The following is a 12472-nucleotide window of genomic DNA, read 5'->3' on the forward strand; positions in this document are numbered from 1 at the left end:
CTGAGGCCTAGAGCAGTCACTGTGTCCAGGGAGACAGGATGCTGCCAGACTCCTACCTATTGTTGCATGGTGGTTTCTTTGGGTGCACGTGTGTCTAGATCTGGATGTGCAGATTAGGGAAAGGATGGTGGTGAGAAGAAAGCCTCTCCCCAAAAGATAGGTAACACAGCCACTAGCCTAGCCACAAGGGACCTTGCAAGGAATGGAAGAGACAGTTTGGTTGTATTGTGCTCTTACCTCTGTTTCACATCATACTCAAGAAAAAATTTAGAGTGGATTAAAAAACTAATATAAGATTATAAAAATACTAAAGAAAAGAGGTTTACTCTAATTCATTTATTGATTGGTTTTGTGTGAACTAGTGTGATTTTATAATTTAAAAGCCACAACTTTGGAATGCCACTTCCCTATTTTATCTATTTTGCTTTTTTAAAATTCAAAGTTCACTTTAATCTAATAAAAATTTTACCATTTTGATTTAAAAAAAAAAAGAAAGAAAAGAGGTTTATTTTTGCCTTTTTATCCTGTAATGTGGAAGACCTTCCGTAGGCATGATAAGACGACGAGGAAAGTATACAGGAAAAGACTTATACTAAGATGATAGAAGGAAGAAAAAAAGCCTTGAAGGCAAAGGCAGTAAAAACAAAATTAATAACAATTTATAAAACCCAAGGAGGGGTTGGGGTTGTGGCTCAGTGGTAGAGCGCTTGCCCAGCATGTGTGAGGCACTGGGTTCGATTCTTAGCACCACATATAAATTTATTAAATAAAGTAAAGGTCCATTGACAACTTAAAAAAAAAAAACCTCAAGAAAAATATTTTCAGTTGTATGACAAAGGTTTAGTAATCTTATATATAAAGAGTTCTTATCTCTAAGAAAAAGATGAGGGGCTGGGGATGTGGCTCAAGCGGTAGCGCGCTCGCCTGGCATGCGTGCGGCCCGGGTTCGATCCTCAGCACCACATACCAACAAGAATGTTGTGTCCGCTGAGAACTAGAAAATAAATATTGAAAATTCTCTCTCTCTCTCTCTCTCTCTCTCTCTCTCTCTCTCTCTCTCTCTCTCAAAAAAAAAAAAAAAAGAAAAAGAAAAAGATGAACATCTCAAGGGAAATGTAGGCAATAGGAACACTAATACGCAGTTCACAAAAGGAGTAAAAATGCTGGTCTATGTCACAGAGAAGAAAACATCAATGGATAATAAATACATGAAAAATGATCAACCATATGTAATGAGGGAAATGAGATTTAAAAACCACAATGAGATACTAATTTATTTCTGCCAGATTGGCAATAATTACTAGCATGGATAGAGCAGCAAGAAACCTTATATACTGCTGGATGGGGGGTGTAAAATAGTTCAATCACTTTGGTGAACAGTTTTGCATATCCTAACAAATTTGAAGTATACATGCTTTTTGAACCACCACTGCTACCCTAGATACTATGTGCTCTAACACAGGAATGCCCAATGGAAATAGAATTGAAGCCACATATGTAAGTTAACATTCTCTAGTAGGCATCGTATAAGAAAGTAAACAGATGAGATTAATTATATGATAATTGATATGAAAAATTGATACGACTTACACAATTGACTTAATTGTATTTACTAAGAGTGTTTTGTTATGTTTATAAAATAAAATGTCACAAAAATATATATTTAAAGTATTATCATTATATATGTAATCAGTATTAAACATATCAATAAGATATTTTATATTCCTTTTGTTTTTCTTATTAAATATTTGAAATTTGGCATTTATGTTTTTACTCTTGCAACACATCTCAGTTTGGAGTGGCCATATTTCCAGTGCTCACTAGTCATAACTATACACTACAGCAGACAGTGTAGCTCTGGATACACTCTTATTTATAGTTGTGATGACTTGTACTAGAATGTTTATGGTAGCCTTGTTAATAGTAACAGGAAAAGGAACCAGTCTTTTGACTGGACAGGTAAATTGTGGTAAATTCCTATAGTGGAATACTATAATATAGTTATAAAAGAATGAATTAAAATGAAAAAGAAACCCCAGGTATATATGTAACAACTTGGAGAAATTAACTTAACTATTGGTGCAAAATGCAGGTCTTAGAAGAATATATAGAAACTAATAAAATACAGATAGTTCGTTATATAAATGGTAAAGTTAAAAAGAAAAGGAATGAAAAAAATGGTTTAGGCTGGTAATTGCCTCTTGGGCAAAAGGTGAGGGATACCCCCAGAGAGAGAAAATCACAGGTATTCAAAGAAACTAGTGTCATTCTATTTACTGGAGATGTACATGTGTGTGTATATGTATATATGTGTGTGTGTGTGTGTGTATACACAACACATGCATCCATGCATTATACATACACACATGTGCACATATTTTCTTGTGTGAATTATGAGCCATGTTTCAATCATTAATGGTCAGTAAATATGAAGAGATATTCAGTTTCACTTATCAAAGAACTATAAATTAGTGGTTTTGTGTGCACATGCGCTTTTTTGCCCATGAATCTGATTTAAAAAACAACAACATACTTAGAAATGTTAAGCTCATGTGCCTGGGAGGGATAGACACATAAGCAGTCTTCACATTGTTGATGAGAGTAGACAGTCTTTCTGGACAGCAGTTTTGGAATAGGAATACACATTGTAAATTGGCCTAGCCATTATCCCAGTAACATAACTTCTAAGAATTTATTCTCAGAAAAGATTCAGATAATGAATAAAGATATATTTATAAGGATTTTTCTTATAGCTTTTTTGCAAAAAAAAAAAAAGTGAAAATTTTGTTTGAAGAAATCATGTTACATTCAGGAGTATAGTTATTTCAAAAAGGGAGTAGACGATGTATATATTGACATGGAAATGTGTCCATGCATATCATTAAATAAACAAAGTGAGTAGTGGAATAACATGCAGCATATGATGCCAAATCATTACATAAAATTAGAAAACTATCAGAAAAAATAAATCAGAGAGTTAACAGTACTCTTCTCTAGGATGGAAGAGTGATTACATGATATTTAATAAAGAATGTTAGGGGCAGGGAGGGTAGTTCAGTGGTAGAGTGTTTCCTAGCATGTGCAAGGCCCTGGATTTGATCTGCAACATCAAAAGATAGATAAAATTGTCTTACAAATAGAAAAATAAGACCCCACTTTCTTCTTATGAGCTGGTCATCATTTTTGTATAGTAATTGTGATCCTAAGAACACTGGATATTGCTCTTGACTTTTCAAACTCTCCTTTTGAGAAATTTGTAGAGATTGGCTCAGGTTTCTATTTATATATTTTTGTAGTATTGGGTATTGAACCCAGGTCCTCATGCATGCTAGACAGGCGCTCTACCACTAGGCTAGATCCCCAGCTATGGACAGTTTTCTTTTTAAAGCAGCACTTAAAATTTGGGCTTTAACTGTGATTTAAGCTTTCAGCAAATAAAGATATGGTTTTCATTTTGGTGTGAAAGAGAACAAAAAGATGTGCACTGGTGAAAATTGTGCACTAACTGTGTGACCTAATCCATTCTAGAACCTTGAACCTGATAATAAATAATATTACTAACTTTAATCAAGTATTCTTGGGGCTGGGGATGTGGCTCAAGCGGTAGCGCGCTTGCCTGGCATGCGTGCGGCCTGGGTTCGATCCTCAGCACCACATACCAACAAAGATGTTGTGTCCGCCGAGAACTAAAAAATAAATATTTAAAAAAAAAATTCTCTCTCTGTCTCTCTCCCCTCTCTCACTCTCTCTTTAAAAAAAATAAAATAAAAATAGTCTTGTCTCACCCCATTTCCACAGTCTGGATGAGTGTTGCTTTTGAATACTTAAGGATACTTCCAGCTTTTGAGCAGTGTGTTAATAAATAGTCTCTAGAAAAAGAAAGATAGACTACTGCATTCTTTTCTAAACACTGTTAGAACTTAACATACAAACTGAGAAGAAAAAAAAAAAACAGCCAACCCCTTTTTAAAAATATTTTTAGTTGTAGGTGGATAACTTTATTTTATTTATTTTTTATGTGGTGCTGAGGATCGAACCCAGTGCCTCACACGTGCTAGGCAAGCACTCTATCCCTGAGCCACAACCCCAGCCCACCAGCCAAACCCTTTTGATTTGACCTGCTTCAGAACATGTGGTAAAGAAAATAGAATCTACTAAGCATCATAAAATATATATTACCTTATTATGCTTGTTTATTGTAAACTTTTTAGAAATACAATGAATTTGTGCTATATGTATGAACAGTAGGTTAAATCCTGCCAGAACTTCGCCTCAAGGGTCTTGTGGCCTGTTCTTGGGTTCTGGTTTCCAGGCTCAAGCCTCAGCTCCCATTATCCTTCCCTTCCCCTTCTCTCAAGCAGATGGCTTTGGAAACCACCAGGGCCCCTCCAAATATAATAGTCTGTGGTTCTTTTTTTCTTTTAAGCTAAGGAAGTGACATAATCAATCTCAATTGTTTTCTTCGTTTTAGTCTAGCATCACTGTATAGAGAGGAATAAATGGGGGGGGTATGGGAGTGCAGTTCACATCATACATATTGCAGTTTAGGGTAAAGACACAGTTTCTGACACAGGTAAGGTATGGGGAGCAAAGTTTGGAATGGACAATATTGCAGAACAAGAATCAAGAAGATTAGCAATTGATGGAAACTGGGCTACAAGACAGAGAAAGAAAGAATGGAGATAATTTTGAAGCTTTAAGCTAGGTTGCTAAAAATGTATGGCCCAAGAGCACTTCTGTACTTGCTCCTTCATACATGAAATTTCTTGTGGTATTTCACTCACTGATACAGTCTCCAGCTCCTTATGGTTCTGCCTTGTTCTCTGTTTAAAACATCTCAATTTTTGAACAAATGTGGATAGTTCAACATTTTCTTTAGTCAGTACCTCTGACCCCCTGTTTTTCCAGAAAAGTAGAAATCTTTGGACCCTCCCGCCCCCGCGCCACACACACACACAATGTAATTTGGAAGAAGTAATCCTCAAGTTTTTAAATTTGCAGTTGAATGGGATCATAAAATATTTATTTATAAACACAAATTTGAGATTTAGTGAAAAATTAGTTTTATTGTGTTTATGATGTATTTACTTCTAAAAATGTTAAAAGTATGTGTTTTAAAATATCTTGAGTTTTGTGTTCAAGATTGTTTAAAAGTTAAATTTAGCCAGGCGAAGTGGTACATGCTTGAGGAGAATTACAGGTTCAAGGACATCAAGATCCTGTCTCAGAAATAAAAAGGGCCAGGAATGTAGCTCAGTGATAGAGTACTTGCTTAGCATTGTGAGACCCTGGGCTCAATCCCCAGTACCCACCTCCTGCCCCTCAAGCAAGACAAAAAGTTAAATTTTAGTTATATTCAGAGTAAACTAATGACAAATATGTAGTACTAGAAAATAAGACTAGTTACAGGGTCATGGGGCTGGGGGAGGTAGGAAATTTAGAGACTTAGGTCAAAGGATACAAAATATCAAATATGTAGTATGAACAAGTTGAAAGATCTAATATATACAACATGAGGACTATAGTTATAATAGTATACTGTATTCAAGGTTTTTGCTGAATGAATAGATTATAGCTGCTCTTGGGGGGAGTAACTATATGAAATGATGTATATGTTAATTTGTTCCACTATAGTAACCTTTTTGCTACATATATGTGTGTGTGTTCTGATACTGTATTAAAGTAAATTACTATAAATCACTAATAGTGCCAATCTATGAAATAGTTTGTAACACTCTTCATGCACTTGAGATTTAAATAAACTTGAGTATTGGTAAAGTTAGGTTGTCACTCAGATTCATTGGAGTATAGCATACTATAGTAACAGATACTGATTTTAGATTGTAGTAAGGTCCAATATTAAAAGTTCACAATAAAATTTATTTTTTTAAAAAAGTACAGACTAATGAAAAGTAGCTTGCCTAATATGTTTCGGATGAAAAAAAATACTTTATCCATTGTCTCTTTTCAGATTATAATTAGTTTTTAAAAATACTAGTATTGAAATTGGGTTTAGGGGATAGCTCAGATGGTAGAGTGCTTGCCTTACATGCACAAGGCCCTGGGTTCAACCCCCAGCACTAAAAAAAAAAAGAAAGAAAGAAAGAAACCAAATTTAGTCCCCATGGGATCAAAGAACCAATTCTTAATCATAATATTAGACAAATGTTAGTTAGAATAAAAGATCGTGTGTTATCCTCTTATGATGAAAAAAGCATTCCTAATTGGAGCAAGAGAGCTTATAGAGAAAATATTTTTAAAAAATTATTTTGACGTCCACTTAAAGGAATCAGAAAATAGAAAACAGAAATATACATTGGTCATATTCTCTGGATAGCTCTTTTTTTTTTAATGTATTAGCAAACTGTTCTCCAGATAAAGTCAGAAGTTTGCTCTGTTGTTTAGTGTTTATTTTTTGTCTAAAGACTACAATGAATAACAACCTACCATATTAGTTGTATATGTCAAGGCTTTCTTTTTGCAGAAGGTAATGCATTATCTTTCAGTTTTAAGAATAAATTTCAGTGAATAGGATAATTATCAAATCGAGTTATAAATGCCATCCAAAGAATAAGTCTTTAAAAACACTCTCATAAATAAAAAAGTGTTTTGTTTACCTCTCTCCCACTCCCAGTTTAGGGAAACACATTCTCTTATTTTCTTCTTTGCCTCTGTTGTTATTTTTACTATGTAACTGTGGGACAGGTGCTGTGGAGTAAAGTTAAAACTTATAACTGAAAGCACTCCCATAGCCATTTCTTCTTTTTAAACTGGGTCTCCTATTGGAAATGACATGAAATTTATTGCTGAGTTTTTAGGTTGTATTAAGAAAGAATTTATAACAATAAATATAATGAAGATGTTTTTAAATCTTAAATTTAGAAGGAACTCTAGGATTAAAAATGTCTGTTTTTGGAAGTTATTTGGTTGGGCTTTTAGAATAGAAGTTAACCTTGTTTAGGTAAGCTATTATAGGAGGAAAAATTAAACTCAAGTAATTGTTAGGCTTTGTGGAAGTCATTATCAAATAGAATTAGTGAAAGAGCATCTTCAGAACATTAAGTACAAAAAATTGACCAAAGATTTGGGAGAGGAAATTATTGTTGATTTCTCCACATAACCTCTTGATTTCCCCCAAGGTTTAGCTCATCGTGACAGATTCATCTCATAATTTTACAGATCATTTTGTTTTAAAAAGTAAAGTTTAAAGTAATAAACCTTTCTCTTGTTTCCATATGGAGCTCTAGTAGGACTGAAATTGCATGCAGGAGTCTGCAGTCTGTGTTCATGCAGTCCTCCAGGGGTGAGGGGAATATACATTAAAGCAAAAGGAAACAACAACAATAACAAAACACCTTCAAGTTACTTTTAAACTGGAAAGAAATATTTTAACTTGTAGACTTTAAAGTGATAAGTACAGCTGAATCAGGAAATCTTAAAGTATAAAGAGGGAAAAATTTATTTCAGAATTTCAGTAGATAAAACCTTTAGTTAATTCAGCAAAGCAAAAATCACCTGTAGGCTTATTACATAGCTGTTAACAATTTTATGTAGTATATATTATTTTCATAGAAATTATGTGAGATTGTTCCACAAGAATAAAGACTTTCCAGTTAAAAGTTCAGGGACAACAGTGTGTCTGTAATAGAAAATTGAAATAATTTTATATCCTGACACCAAACAGTCTCTGGAAAGTTTTCAGGATAATTAAGAGTACAAATGAAATTTTTGAACAAGACAACTTTTTCAATTTCTTTTTTGTATCCCCACCCCAAGCCTGTCCTTCAAAAAGGAAAAGAAAATTGTCCCCAGAGATCTCCAGCTCAAACATTTAGAGAATTTGCTACGAGCCTATTAAATAATTCTAACTGTAGTGAATATTATACTGTATTTATTAAGCTAAAGTGAAATGAATTCCATACTGGCAAAGACAGGAAGTGTTGGTTGATGGTGACGTCCTAGGCATGGTAAAGGCTGTATCTTGTGATAACCAAATAAGAGTTCTGAATTCTGAATGTACTTATTACAAATAAGAAAATAACACGTTGGCTACTTTGCTTATTAAGTATCTTGCCCATGTGAATTGCAGGCTGAAAACAGTATAAAGAGAAGATAGGAATCATTCTTTATAAGGTACCTCTCAAGACACATTTCTGGGAAGAGAGTTTTTCCATATGGGAACAAAAGGTTTCTCCTCGTAGCTTTGGCATTTAGTCCTCATGTGCTAGAAGGTGAATAGGAATGTGTTTAGCACTTGGGCATTTTAAAGATCTTAAGCAGTACATTTAGTTGATTGGTTTGCTTCACTCTTGAGAAAGAGTTGTATGTATTAAAGACTTAATCAAATTGCATTGTATTTTGTGTTTCCTGTGGAAGCAGCTGCATTCAGGTGTAGGTAGTACTGTTTTCCAAACCCAGAAAGGGCAGGGTGCTCAGTTGCTTTATAAAGGCAATTTCTTGGTTGGCTGCGATTGAGTGCAGAATTATAATACTGAGGGCTTAATTTATAACAGAAAATGCAGGAGTGCAAACCTGTTAAATCCCTTATACATGTATAAATAAGGTAAACAATAGCAGATTAGCATGGAATATCATTTGATGTGAATAAGCTTAAGAACAAATTTTCTTGGCCTGTGCATGTTGTACCTGTAACCTCAGAGAAAACTTGTAGAAATCAGTACATCATCTTTGAAATATAATAAAATCCGAGAGAAAACGCAGAGTGATGTGAGACAGCTGCTGCTTGGATTGGCAGCCTATTTATAATCTGAGAGGCTCGTAGCTAGATTGCCGTGCTGTGTGCTGTGCTCTCACACATCAGATAGGGATGATGATTTGCCTGTGTGTGTGTGCTCCTTCTCTTAGACTTTTAATTTTTCAGAAAAGGATTCCTCCTTCTACAAAGAAATGGAGTATGCTAGCAAAAGCAGATTTCTGCATTTCATATACTGAACAGTCTTTCCACAGGACCTATCGGCATTTTTCAGTGCTGGGGGAAAGTCCTTCGGTGGGCCAGGCATTTAAAGACATAAGCCCTTCTCAGCATTCTCTATGAGGCTGGCTCTGCTGAGTAAGTGAGTCATGTGGGACAGAATGTCGCATTTCAGTACCTTTTGGCTATCTGTGCACGTTAGACAATAACGATTGCCAAGCCAACGTGTCTCAGGTTTTTTAATTACGGATTTAAATGCCCACAGGAGCTCTGCTCATATGTTAATTCCACTGTTTGACTTTAAAGGATTTTTTTTTGCATTTTTAAATTCAGATTATAAAAGACAGTCAGCCATTCAATATGGAGACAGTTTACCACATAAACTTGTTTGAGGGGCAAGCAGGATAGAGAAAAGGTAGCTAAAGCTTTTCCACATCTTTACTCTGAAAAGGTGGGGGGGAATACTTGCTCCATATTCTCCCCTGGGTCCTTTTAAAGGGCCAAAAATAAGTGTGTTAATAAAATAACCTTGACACCTGTTTTTACAAAGAATTGTAAAACATTGGAATGATACTCTGATTCCTACATATTGTCAGCTTTCTCGTACCTTGTTTGTGTGGTGTCTACGTCATAGATTGTCTGCAACTGAATTTTCTACCCAGGGCAATTTCCCCTTAAGGCACATTTTACTACAGAAACATGTCTTATGCTACTGTGATTGGGTGTTTGCACAGCACTATAATGAACTCAAATTGAAATGTGATTTTATAGATACATCTATTCCCCAAAAGATTGAGACTTTAAAGTCAAATATTACAGAGTTTTGGATATTCTGGTATTTTGGTTTATCCTTAGCCCAGGTCTTTCACATAATTATGCATAATTAGAAAGGTGACTTCCTCTGATGTCTCATCAGAAATAAAGAGGAAACTAGATATATTTATAGATAACTTACAAAGCATGATCTAGGATTTTCTTTTGCTTAAAGGACATAGACAAAAATCTGAACAAGGTCTGTAGATGACACTATTGTATCATTGTTGGTTTTCTAATACCCCTAACATTTTACTTTGAAAAAATTTGAAGCATCCAGTAATAGTTGAAAGAATTTAATAGTAAGCACCCAGTTGTATGCCCGTCTCTACTTGCTTCATCACACATCTGTCCTTGAGTTTATCTTCTTTTTTTAGGAAAAATAGGAGAAACGAGTGATTATTTTTGAACTTACCTGCAAATGATTCAAGAGAAAAATTCTATGCAGGTGGAGGATAAAAGAGAATAAAATAAATTTGAGAAAGAGTTCATTTGGGGAATTTGAGTGAAAGATGTATGAGAATTCTCTGTGCCATTACAACTTTTCTTTAAACCTGAAATCATGTGAAAATGGGTTTTTAAAATTGAGATTATAAGAGGAATATAATTAATCAAATTAGGATGGTCTCAGTATAGAGAACCACTACTTCTCAAATAAAAGGATTTTTTTTTTGTAGCCCTGTACTGCAAATGATTAGGGTTTTGCTATGGTCTTGTTAGGAAGACTTCGTCTTTCGTAACCTAATCTGTTATCATGGAAGATCCAGACCTGGTGCTCAAACATAAAGAAAGGGAATATTGACTTCATGAGGAACTGTTTTGACTTTTACTTAGAAACCAACTGGAATATTTACCTGCCTATCGGTGCCATCTCTGTGAAGGGTCATGATAAATTCAATCAACGAAGAAACAGTGTGATAAGGCATAGAAAACTCTACCCCTTATATCTGTGCTATAATTATATCTGTGGGAATATGGAGGAAAGTTTTGTTTTAAATAGGAAGTTCAGTGGTTCATTTAAAAAAAAATTAAGTTGTTAATAGACCTTTATTTTATTTATTTATATGCAGCGCTGAGAATCAAACTCAGTGCTTCACACATGCTAGGCAAGCACTCCACCACAACCTCAGCCCTGAGAAAAGTTTTAAAAAATAAAACTTAAATACATGTGCCTAAGAGAAAAATGTCCCCCTTTAGTATTATCTGTCGGTTTTTCTCCTTTCAGAGAAAACTTCGTGCTGGTGGGCAGTGCATACTTACTTTCATAGTTTCAGGAACACTGTTACATAGCTGATGAATAATGTCAGTCTGTTTTATGCTGATATATAACAGGACACTTCAGGTTAGAGGAATTATTCACAATAGAAGTGTACTTGACTCATAGTTTTGGAGGCTGGAAAGTCCAAGTTCAAGGGTGCATATCTGGTAAGGGGCTCCTGGCTGTGTCATAGTGTGGCAGAAAACAACACATAGGTGAGAGAAAGTGAATGGGCAAGAGAGAGGGAATAGCCAAACTAATTATTTTACTAGGAACCCACTCCTGAATAATGACATTCATCTATTCATGAGGGCAGAGCCTTTATGACCTCATCACCTCTTAACAGACCCACCTCTCAAAACTTGTAATGGGATTAAAGTTTCTAACACATGAACTTCAGAGGACACAGTCAAGCCTCAGTAAATAGTATGACAAGTAATGAAAAGGTAAAGAAGCAAAATGGAGGGCCAGGATTGTAGCTCAGTGGGGGAACGCTTGCCTTGCATGCGTGAGGCCCTGGGTTGGGTTCCCAGCACCACATAAAAATAAACAAATAAAAATAAATATATTTATCAAAAATAAAAAGGCAAAATGGAACAGCAAACATTATACTGAATTGCGTAGCTTCCTATGAGGAATTATTCCTTGGAAAGGATGATCAATAACAAGGGAGGATAGCTTTATAAACTCGTTTGGAAACAGTCATTGTGATAGAGAAAAGGGAAATTAAGGAATCATCAAAACTTTGTGTTCTTGTGTTCAGTCTTAGGGACATCTTCAAGTCTTGTGTTAATAAAAATATAGAGGAAAAATAGAAAGGACCTAAACTATATGGTTACATCAGAGAGAAACTTAATATTAAGTGAAAAATAATGACAAGCATTGTTTTAATGAAAGAAAAGTAATGTTGCTTAATAACAAATGGAAAGCAACAGCACTTTTATGGAAGAAAGAAGGCTACTAACAAGGAAAGGAGAAGAAAAATAAAAGAAGAAAGAATTAGGGAGGGAAGGAGGGAAATGTTTGATAGATATGACTGGAGATTTAGGAAAATCAGAGGAAATAATAAACTAATGGAGATAGTCTTATGCCTAGATCAGGCCCTTGTGGAGGCAGAGGAGGAGAGAAAAAGGACCAGAGACCCAGTAGTCCAATATATAGAGAATCATAAGGGCTGGAGTGTATGTAGCTCAGTGAGAGAGCACCTGCCTAGTAAGCACAGGCCCAGAATCACCAGCACAACAAAAATAAATCTCCAGTTGTGTAAAATCAAAACCTGGGGACATCCCCATACACCACCCTGTTTCCTTTCCTTTTTCTCACAATCATCCTATATATACTATAATAGAAATGGACAGTATATGATTTGATTCCATAATAGAAAAATAACAGAATCCTGTGTGCAACTTATTAACTTTTAATTCTTTTATGCCAGGCTCTTATTTGTTTCTCTCATCACAGCATTTGTG

At 35.0% G+C, this 12472-nt stretch overlaps 1 protein-coding gene across 12 annotated transcripts in view; it reads left to right on the forward strand.

The window, feature by feature from the left end:
- Phf21a (PHD finger protein 21A) overlaps positions 1-12472 on the forward strand; it is a 185480-nt gene that overhangs the window by 86329 nt on the left and 86679 nt on the right. The window lies entirely within an intron of this gene.

Source organism: Urocitellus parryii, chromosome 4 (genome assembly GCF_045843805.1).
Source record: "Urocitellus parryii isolate mUroPar1 chromosome 4, mUroPar1.hap1, whole genome shotgun sequence".
NCBI classification, from domain to species: domain Eukaryota; kingdom Metazoa; phylum Chordata; class Mammalia; order Rodentia; family Sciuridae; genus Urocitellus; species Urocitellus parryii.